Source organism: Magnolia sinica, chromosome 8 (assembly GCF_029962835.1).
Source record: "Magnolia sinica isolate HGM2019 chromosome 8, MsV1, whole genome shotgun sequence".
Classification (NCBI taxonomy): Eukaryota; Viridiplantae; Streptophyta; class Magnoliopsida; order Magnoliales; family Magnoliaceae; genus Magnolia; species Magnolia sinica.
In genome coordinates this window covers 15,941,518-15,953,534 of record NC_080580.1, presented here as the reverse complement: position 1 = coordinate 15,953,534, position 12,017 = coordinate 15,941,518, and positions in this window count along the sequence as shown.

Sequence of the window (12,017 nt, the reverse complement as noted above, 5' to 3'; positions counted from 1 at the left end):
CTTTGAATAGAAATGATTTGATCCTTAGCCTTTATACTTCCATTCTCGAAAACCATGCATATGTTAAATTGATATAAATTAATTTTCTATTTGGCATATCTAATTCTTTCTTGAGTTGCTAGTTTTCTTCTTGTATTTTTCAGCTTCAACAATTTCCAGTGTCTCTCTCTTTTCATGGAACTCTCCGAAAACTGATCAATTTGGTGACTTGAGATTCTACAGAATCCTGATTATGGATCAACTTCCATCACTGCTAAGCACATCTAGCATGTCTCATGGTAACCACCAAGAGAGGAATTATACATACTAAGGACCAAGGATATGCACATTATGCAAGGGTTTTCATTTCATACAAGTTGGACCCATAGTTCAAGGATCCAGGCTGTTGGTCCTACGTGAACCAATGTGGATGGACCATGACCCAAAAATCTCCCAAATTGTCAGATAATGGCCACCAATCCTGGGCCTTTCCTCAGTTGAATCTTTGGGTGTTCCTTAACTGTATATATGCAGTAACGATAAAATAAAATAAAATTGTCTATCTTCAGTCAACAAGTTAAAATGTTACAAGGAGATTTCTGAGGTTTGGTGATCACAGTGGAACCCAGCAAATCAATGGTCTAGATCACTGAACCATGGAAAAATGCAAAACATCAATTAAAGTGGATATATTTTTTATGCATGAGTAATAATGTATATAGGTGTGTTGTATTTTATTTTCTATTCTCAATAAAATTAAAAGCAATAATGTATATAGGTACTCATATGGTGGGTTAATTCTCACATCATTCATTTTAAAGTAATCCTTTATAAATGATCCACTTCCACTAAAAAATCTCACCTTCTTCTCAATTCCATCAATAGATGACAGCCACCAATCTCTGTTATTTAAATTGCCTGCAAATTTTTATTTTATTTTTTTAATAAAACATCTTCTTTTCAAAACAATTAAAAAAATATTTAATTCAGTTTGTCCAAAAGCCAAAGCGATTTTTTCTCTCTGTCTTCTGAAATATATGGAGTTTTAAATGTTTAACAAATCATACGTGTTTTTTAACAAGAATATGGAGTTTAAAATGGAGTTTTGCTAACCATGCCATGGAAAAGTACATGCCAACCCAAACAACGGAATTACTATAAGATTCCAGTCTTCTACTTCCTAGTTACCATGTCCATGTTTTGGATTCTCCCTATCTGAAGAGGCCCTTAGATGCCAAAACTTAGCAGAAATCTACAATCATCTTAACAGGCTACATTTGAACATATATGTGCAAATAAGATTAAAATGCACTGAGCCATGGGTCCCTACTCATGGCTTAGTGGTAGACTCTATGAGTTTCAACACTGAGGTCATGGGTCCGAGGCCCGTTGTCGTATGTGTGGGTGTGAGCTTGTGTGTGTAAAATAATATAAAATATAAAAAAGAAGATTAAAATGCAAAACATCAATTAAAGTGGATAGATTTTTATATGCATGAGTAATAATGTATATAGGTATGTTGTATTTTATTTTCTAATCTCGATAAAATTAAAAGTAATAATGTATATAGGTACTCAAATGGTGGGCTAATATCATTCTTTGCATCCTTCGCATCATTCATTTCAAACTAATCCTTATATTAACAATCTGCCTCCGCAAAATCTTCACCTTCTCAATTCCATCAATGGATGACACCCACCAATCTCTGTGATTTAAATCGCCCTCAATTTTTATTTTTTTTTAATAAAACATCTTCAATATATATATATATATATATATATATATATGACAAGCCCTGGAACACCTCGTTCGAGTTCGGCAGCATTTTCGACATAAAAAGCTGCACAACTCCATTGGGATTTAGAAGGGTGGATGAGTCCCTTGTGGAGAAGAGATTTGATTTCTTCATCACAGAGTTGAAGAAGTCGAGAGTCCATTTGAGAAGGGCGAGCTTTGGTAGGGATTTGGTTTTCATTAAAGTCTTCTACATATGGTAGGTAGACTAAATGGGTTTTTCTATGCCAAAAGGCATTTGGTACTTCTGAACAGAGAGTTTCAAGAGTTTTTTGGAATTTCTTGAGTTGATGTTGAAAATTTGGCGGTTGAAGCTGTTTTTGGAGTTGGAGATGAGAAATTTCATTTCTCAAGAAGTTAATTTGAGTTTCTTTATAAGAAACACAATTAACAACTTCGGAAATTAAACTAGTTTGAGGTGGTTTAATAAATTCGAAGAATAAGTTAACAGAATTGATTTTGGTTTGGATGCCTTTACTTGTAGTGGTAAAGGGTTGGATTTTGAGGATAAAGGGAGTACCAAGTATGGCATCATGTTGTAAATTTTTGACAATTATGAAAGAGAGTGGTATGCACTCTCCATTTTTACAAACCTGAACATTTGGCAATTTATATTCGATGTGAGATTCTCGACTATTAGCAGTATAAATAGTGTTATTAGTCTTCTCACATAGATGAGTAGGAATTAATCCTTCTCGAAGACAGTTTAAGTTAGCACCTGAATCAATCAAAGCAATGACTTCTTTTTGGAAATTTGGAGTAGAAAGTGTAATTGGTGTATACCATTTTTGGAACTGATAGGTCGTAAGAGAATTGACGATATTTGGAGTGAGATAGTCATCAATTTGATCAACCATATCAGGGCTTGCAATTTGCAAGAGTTCTACTCCTCGTTTGAGAGTAGCAACTTCTCTTTTAAGGAGATTCACTTCCTTGTAGAGATCTTGCAAAGTAACCTAAGTTGTAGATGTGGATTTAAGACGTTGATAGACGTCTTGCATGGAAGTTATTGTAACTGGTTTTTGGAAAGAAAAAGGTTTTTCTTTTTCTTTAGGAGTTTTTGGAAGATCTTCATGCAGAGCATGCTGAAGAGCTTTGGTTAAGTATTTGGCCTTTTCTTTAGGATCTTGAACTTGATTTATGAGTTCAAGAATTAATTGTTCTGTGGCAGAGATTACCATGACATTGGCTTCAGAGGAATGAGCAGAAGAATGATCGGATTCTTCGATGAAGAAAAGATACATTTGCATTTTTTATTATTTTTGGAAGACGATTGTTGGTCAGAAGAAGAAGATTGCGGTTCTCCAGCAATTTCTCTAACACGTCTTTTCGGGTTCGATTTAAAACATCGATTGGCATAATGACCTGGAAGGCCACATTTATAGCATTTGGCAGAAGAAGAAGAAGTTTTTTTCTTTGTTTGATGATAACGTGGTTTTGGTTTGGAGAATGTTTTTTGGGAAGTATATCGGGGTCTTCTTTGCATAAATTTTTTAGGAGAAGCATTGAATTTGGGATGTTTTCGTTTGGAGTGAGAAACAATTGGATCATATCCAAATTGATAGCAGAAATTTCCTAATTCTTTTCTATCATTGGATTGTTCACGTTTAAGATGTTTTTGGAGTTTCATTTCGGTACAAATACTTAAACCGACTTGGCAAACGACTTGTATTAATTCGCCAAAGGTGAAGCGGTTATAATTCAAGATACTGAAATTTGAATCTTAATTTGGATTTAACCTTTTCAGCAAAGAGAGGAGGAAGACCTAAGATGAATTTCTCTTTCCAAATAACGTCATTACGAGATGTAATTTTGTAGAGTTTAGAAAGAAAAACATCTTTGTACCAACGGAAGTTGGTAAGAGTCCGACATCTGAGATTCATTAGTTGTTCTTTATTTTTCTCAGAGATGTCATCAATTGGACCTACAAAATGTTGGATGATGTTAACTAGAAGGATAGTGACTTCGTCACCGATCTCTCTTCCTTGGTCATCATGGATAGGAGTTCCTCGAGCATCCAGTTTGATAGCAGTGAGTATTTCATCACGCTGATTTGGAGAAAGGTAGTCAGTCCACCATCCATATAGCTGACCAGTAAAGCCTTGTGTTATGGCCATTGCTATGTTGACAATAGAATGATGGTAGCTTAGACAAGAATTTTGGTAGATCAACATTTGGTTGCAAAGTTGGAGAATTTGGTACTCAGTCATACCATCAATATTCCATTCATAAAGATGATTTCCATCAAAATGAAGGCGAGAGAAAGTTTGTTGTTCTTCCATTTGAAGATCAACAGGAGTGGGTCGGCGATAGTAATGTTTTGTTGGCTTGACTATGCTTTGGATTTGAGGCGGTTGGATTTGGGGCTACTAAATTTCAAGGAATTGATTTTTTACCTTTTCAATTTCAGAGTCTGAGTCTGAATCGAGCTCGGCTGAGTCTACATCTTCATCAGATGTAAGAGAAGAGAGACGAAGATTTTGGAAGCTTTCTTCAATGTTATTTGACTCTTGAGAAGTTTCTTTGGAAAGAACATTGACAGAAGGGTTTTTAGCTTTGTCAAGTTCTTTGGCTAATTCAGCAATGAAATCTGAACGAACAGTATTTGGATTTGGAAAGGCTGGTTTAGCCGGTTCTTTTGGCAAAATGAAAGCAGAAGTCTTTCTTTGATCTGAAGAAGTGGAAGAAGAAGATGGAGATAATGACATCTTCTGTAGATTCTTTTGTTCTCCGAGAGTATGAAGAAAAGTATTGGTATAGTTGTTTTGTTCAACTATAGGAGTAAGATCCTTTGGAGTGACAGGTCTATCAGCACTCAGTTTTTCAGCTAGTTTGATGGGAGAAGCAATTACCCGAAACTTTGATGGATTGAAATGGAGGAAAAGTTTGGCTTATTTGAGTTTCGGCTTGAGATTCCCATTTTCATGTGAGATTCTGAAGCATAAGAATTTCTTTGGGACTGTTTGGCTGGATTTCACTATAGGTTTTAAACCAAGTGAAAAGGGGAATAGTTATTTGATTTTGGTTCATGTGAAGATACTATTTTTCTTTGAGATCTTTTTTAATATCTTCAGGAATGTTTTTGAAGTACCATTTTGTTAATGGATGTTTTTGGAAATCTTGTTTTAGATATTCAGTATCTATAACAAAAGATTTAGTTGGATTTTGGCAGGTAACAGAAATCATATTGACATGAGGGAGAAAATCACTTTCAAAAGGATTATAATCATCCTCTTGCCTTTGATAGCGAGGGCTAAAGTCATGAGTGGGAATTGTCTTTGGAAGATTTTGTTTTGGATTTGGCAATGTTTGAGAAGAACTTGGTTCTGCTTGAGTATATTTGGCAAAGATGATGTCTACAGAGCCATCAACATTCGTCTGAATAAGCTCAGGTTCTGTAGAGTCCTTTGGGGTTTTTTCTTGAGCATCTTCAAGATGCTATTTGGAAAGATTGACGTCATCCCATTTGATTCTTTTTGGCGTTAAGTACAGTATGAGCAAGATTTGCCATAAACAATGTAGTTAAGCCTTTGATTCGATCTTCATAAGTTGTTCCAGGCGAAATTGTTTTCATCAATTTGTAATATATTCGGTAAGTTACAGCAATATTTTCACTTCCAAGGAGCATATCGAAACCTTGTGTATAAACTCCTAATCGAAGGAATTTAGACAAATGGACGTAGGTCAAAGCGACTGAGTGATTTAGAATACAAATGAAATAGGCTGGACCATCTGAAAGGCTAGCCTCAATCATTCCAATTAAAGAGTCTTTAAAATTTTTGAATCTGCAATCACGCAGAGTGACTAGGGTAGAAGTCTGTAAACCCAATCGAGTTAATGGTTTTACAGCAACTTGGACAAATCATACATGGATGTAGTTATATTTGGAAGAAGATTGAAGAAGTTCTCGAACAAAGAGCAAATTCAAATCTTCACTCTAGTGAGAAATAGATAGAGTTTGTTCTACAGTTTTGATGATGAAATCTGATTCAAGAGATTCATCATTTTGGAAAGAACTTTCTCTACAAATCTCGTCTGTAGGAACTTTTGGCAGATTCCAATTTTAAAGAGATTGTTCGATATCGGAATATCGAATTTCTTCAAGATTTTTTATGGACATTGTTTCAGCATCAGCTGCTTTGGCAATACTTGTTGATTCCATAGATTTGGCATAATTAAAATTAATTTGGGTAGAAAACCATTTGATTACTTTGGAAATAACACTTTTGGAAGGTTCAGCAGATTTTTGGCTAGCAGAACTGTTAGATCTGTCTAATTTTTTGTATTTGGCAAATCTTTCTGAAACAGATCTCTTTCCTGAATCCATATTTGCAAAATTAAAATTAATAAGAGTGGCTTGTCAATAATATGATTCCCCACAAAGGCCTTACGCACCACTGGCTAACGGCAACAGGGTATTACGACAAGGGAGCCTCGGACCTTATTTAATTTGTAAAAACAAAAAATAAATCTATTGCAAAGAGATTTGCAAAAATATAAAAAACTAAGAGAACTGATAGATGTCTGAGTAGGACAACCGTAACATGTAATTTCTTACGCAGGGCAACCTTACACTTAGACAAATTTAACAGAAATCTATTCAAAGCAATAATATATACTTTAACAAAACAAAACTGCTTACAAGATGGCTCAGATACCAATTCGGTAGGATCGGCTTGTTGTAAATTTTTGACAATTATGAAAGAGAGCGGTATGCACTCTTCATTTTTACAAACATGAACGTTTGGCAATTTATATTCGATGTGAGATTCTTGACTATTAGCAGTATAAATAGTGCTATTAGTCTTCTCACATAGATGAGTAGGAATTAATCCTTCTCGGAGACAGTTTAAGTCAGCACCGAAATCAATCAAAGCAATGACTTCTTTTTGGAAATTTGGAGTAGAAAGAGTAATTGGTGTATACCATTCTTGGAACTGATAGGTCGTAAGAGAATTGACGATATTTGGAGCAAGATAGTCATCAATTTGATCAACCATATTAGGGCTTGCAATTTGCAAGAGTTCTACTTCTTGTTTGAGAGTAGCAACTTCTCTTTTAAGGAGATTTACTTCCTTGTAGAGATCTTGCAAAGTAACCTGAGTTGTAGACGTGGATTTAAGACGTTGATAGACGTCTTGCATGGAAGTTATTGTAACTAGTTTTTGGAAAGAACAAGGTTTTTCTTTTTCTTTAGGAGTTTTTGGAAGATCTTCATGCAGAGCATGCTGAAGAGCTTTGGTTAAGTATTTGGCCTTTTCTTCAAGATCTTGAACTTGATTTATGAGTTCAAGAATTAATTGTTCTTTGCAGAGATTACCATGACATTGGCTTTAGAGGAATGAGCAGAAGAATGATCGGATTCTTCGGACGAAGAAAAGATACATTTGCATTTTAATTTTTTTCTATCTTACCATATCTAAAGTGGCTCTTTCTTAATTTCACCCCAAACATACCCTAAACCCAAATGGGTACTAAGGATCCACTTCAAAATTCCCAAATTTCTTCCGGGGTTGCATGCCCCAACAACCCATTCTTGAGTGTCCGGTTGCCCTTAAATCATGAGATCCCAATTGCATTTGGGGCTTTACCAATTTTTCCCCGGTTTTGACCTTGCTCCAGAAAGCTTGAATGTTGGCTTAGGAAGACTTAACCCCACAATTGTGATCAATCCCCAGTACTTGGTCAAAAATAGTTTTTGTTTTCCTATCACCTTTACCCTTCATGATTTGTTTTGACTCCTAAACTTTTTACAAATTTTAAAAAATTTTTTTAGTTAAGATGTCTTCTACTTAATGGAAAACTTCAATTCGAAGGGAAGTATAACTTAAATTCCAAATGAATGGGCTGAACACCTTAAAACTGTTTTTCAATGATAACTTTTAACCATTGGGCGTTTAGTCCAATTAACCCCTTGATTTCAATTGCTTTTCCAGTGAAAATTCTTTTTATTTAAACCTTTTAAGGTCCCCATAAAAAGGGGTCCATCCTTAATGAATTCCCGAGCCAATAAAAATAGAATCAAATATTTTCCCAGGAAAAAATTTTCGGTGAAATGAACACCTTTTTGGAACCTTTCAAACCAATTAGTTATGTTTAACCCTTGCTTTTATTTAAAATTATTAAAAATTTCTTATCCAGGAATTTGCCCCCTGAATTTAATGAAATCATCCATTTATGGGTCCCCCCGTGATTTTAATCCTCTTCAAAAATGGTTCCCTTATTGTGGAAATTAAGAAGGGGATTCGGACCGTGGGTCCCCCTGAAGACTCCTATCCGGTGTTGCGGCCTTGCCTCAAATGCTTGGTGTCATCCTGTGGGAAACAGTGTAGTAATTTCCAAATCTCAATTCTTTTTAGGTTTTTTTTTTGCTTTTGATATTTTCAAAAGCTAGTTTTCCCCAGACGTTTTATTAAAACCTGGGCCAAAATATGGCCGAATTAAATCACCCCGAATTTGTCCTTTTTAGTTTTGCATAATTGGCAATGAATAAACCAACACTGGGTTGGAAAGGTTCATTCCTTACCACGTTTTTATGGTGCCCCCACTGGCTTTGGGGATTATTTAATTGGGCTTTCACCCCAAAACCCAAAATGTCTTGGGCAACCCTGTACGTAACCTCATGCTCCTGCCACGCTCAAGGATAGTCTTGTTAATGCGCTCAGCCACACCATTCTGCTATGGTGTCACTGGAATCATTTCCTGATGTTTGATTCCATTTGCTGCATAGTACTCCTCAAATCTCTTATCACAATATTCTCGCCCATTATCTGATCTGATATATTTTACTGTTTTACCTGTCTCGTTTTCTACCATTACTTTTCACTTCTTAAATACATCAAATACATCAGATTTATGCTTTAAGAAATAGACTCACAGTTTTCTACTAGCATCATCAATAAAAGAAATAAAATAATGTGAGCCACCAAGAGATGATACCTGTACCGATCCCTACACATCAGTGTGTACGATCTCCAACAGATGTCTTTGGAGCGCGTCCTGTTTTCTTGAAACTTACATTCTTTTGTTTGCCATACACGCAGTCTTTGCAAAATTTCAAGTTAATAGACTTCAGCCCTAGTAGCTTCCTTTTTTACAATAGCAATTTCATTCCTTTCTCACTCATATGTCCTAATCTCTGAAATCATAATTGCCCATTCACTCCAGTTGATGTGACTGCAAGTGAATTATACGATCCTGAAGTCACATACAAAGTACTTTCCTCCATGCCTCGAGATATCACCAAGGCACCTTTTGTGATATTCCAGGAATTACTAGTGAATGTCATCACATATCCGGTATCGGCCAACTGCCCTACTGAGATCAAGTTCTGTTTCAAACTCGGTACATGTCTGACATCCTTCAATTTCAAAGTCAGTTCCATCTTTCTGATTTATATGAATGTCTCCCTTTCCAGCAATATTGCATGGCTCATCATCACCCAGGTGGATTCTCTCAAAGTCACTTGACACATAATCACTAAGAATTTTCTTATACAAAGTGGCATGAAACGAAGCATTCGAGTCTATGACCCAAGACTCATTCCTCGCATCAAAAGATAAGATCAATACCTCTGTGTCACTCTCCTTAGATAGATTCACTGAATCCTTCCTGCCTTGAGAGTTTCCTTCTTGTTTCTTAAGCGCCATGCAATCACGTTTCATGTGCCCTTTCTTGCCGCAATGGCAACACCCGTTTTTATCTTTCGGTCCCTTGGACTTCTTCATCGACTTAGAACGTCCGTGTTTATTACCTCCTTTGTTCAACGATCTTCCTCTTTCTTCGATGTTTTAGAGCATTCCCTGAATCTCCTGAAACTCCTGATGCCTTTCTTCTAGATTATTCGCTGAGAATTAGACAGGCCACATCATCAAATTTCAGCTTTGTCGGCCCTAGAGAATTGCTCACAGCAATCACCAAACCATCCCAACTGTCTGGCAAACTGGATAAGATCAATAACGCCCTGACCTCGTCATTCAAAATAATGCCTACGGATTCCAACTGGCTCATGACTGTATTGAACTCGTTTAGATGTTCAATCACGCTTCCACCATCTGACATCTTCATATTAAATAGCCGTTTCATGAGATAAACCTTGTTAGATGCTGAAAGTTTTTCATACATCGTAGCTAGGGCTTCCATTAATTCTTTTGTGGCTTTTATCTTGGATATATTGAGGGTGACGCTCTTAGACAAAGGGAGTCAGATCGTTCTTAAGGCCTTCCGATCCAATAAAACCATTCATCATCTATCATCTTTTCTGGTTTCTTCTTTTTTCCTCTTAGAGGAATATAGAGGTCATTTTGATATAGATATACATCCATCTGTATCTTCCAGAAGGCAAAGTTTGAACCATCAAACTTCTCAATTATAGTCTTCCATTCTTCTGTCATCGCTCCCACTTGAACTAAACCAATAGCTTTAATACCAGTTGTTGCGCAGCACGCCAATAACGCAGTGAACCAAGATCCAATCTCCGGTCTTACCCACAAACGAAAACAGAAAGAAATATAATCTAGAAGTAGAATCAAAGCATACTAAACAAACCACAAGACAAGATATACGTGGAAAAACCCCAAACAATGGTAAAAAACCACGAGTGCAAACTTCCACTATGAAGACAATGAAATTACAACCTTTGAAGTATAGAGAAATCTCTTTGCTCACACTTTAGAATAACTCCCATTCACCTTAGAAAAGCCCTAGGGACCCCTATTTATATTTTAGGCAACTTCCCTTTCGCACCCTTGCGAAACTGAGTCAAATTTTCACAGTCCATATCAAATTCGCAAAACGAATTTGCGTAATCTCGACTGATCGAGCAAGCTGCTCGACTGGTCGAGCATGGGCCTCGACCGATTGAGCACCTTGGACCTAAAAAATCATAGCTCACTGGACTTTGAGTCGAGCCAGTCCTTTACTGGTCGAGTGGGCCGCTCGATCGATCGATCAGGGCACTCGACTGGTCGAGCAGCCCTCTCTAACTGTGGCTCCACATCTCAATAAATGAAGTTCTTGAGGCATATATGATCTTATACGGAAAGACTCTACCAACTCAAATACCACTGTATATAGAGAAAGTGACATGTACAACTCTCGTGCAACAAATGAGCACGTATTCTACATTACATTCGAACATATGATCTGTTGATATGCAACCTTCAAGCAATGATCGACGATTCGACGATTATGATATACCCCGCACTTCAAGGAATGATACATGTTATAATCGACGACTTGACGGTTGCAATATACCATCGTTTCGATTGGTGGATTGCAAGTACAATACAAATATTTTTGACCATTCGACAATTTTCAATTTAATTCATAGGTTGTAAACTTAAATTTGCACTTATTGGTCAATAAATAATATGAAAATATTCTTGCATCATCAACTCATCTGATATAATATCCACTGGATACTTTCGTTTTTCCATCTGATATCATTCCACTTCATATATGTATAACCGATGCAGTTTTTATTAATGCAGATCATTAAGAATTTCAAAAAATGGTGAACAAACCCAATGAAATATTTATCGAACAAATGTCTAAGGATAAAGGCTATTTGCAAAAATTTCTTAGCAAGTATGTGATGCACCACGAAATCCAGTATAAGATCATTCGATCAAACAAGAAGAAATATACGATTAAGTACATTATAAAAAGTTGTAGTTGGAGAATGCACACATCAATAGTTGACAATGTATAGATGTTTAAAATAAAGACATATGACTTAAAAAACACATGTAGCATGTCGTTTAAGGTGATATGCCACTGCGAGGCAATTATCGATGAGAGTGGACATGAAACAATAACTTTAAAGAGAAATAGAATAGATCATCGCTAAGCCATCAGTATGATAAGTAGTGAATTCGGCATAATTTGAATAAGTTTTGAAATTACATGTATGCCGAAAGGAATTCAACATCGAATAAATGAGATATTCGGGGTTGAAATCGGCTACAGGAAAGCATATAAAGGTAAGGAGATCGCAAGAGAATAAGTTATGGGATTTTACGAGGAGTTTTATAGTGATCTTCTAGCGAATTTTCATGAGTTGAAAAAGGCAAATTTAAGAACAGTGACGGATTTACAGGTGAATGAAGAGACAAACAGTTTCGAAATATGCTTCATCGTAATTGAACAATGCATTTGAAGCTTTCAACCATATGCTTGAAGGGTTTTGTGTGTCGATGTAACACATTTAACGTGAATGTACAATAACATTCTTTTATTGCGTA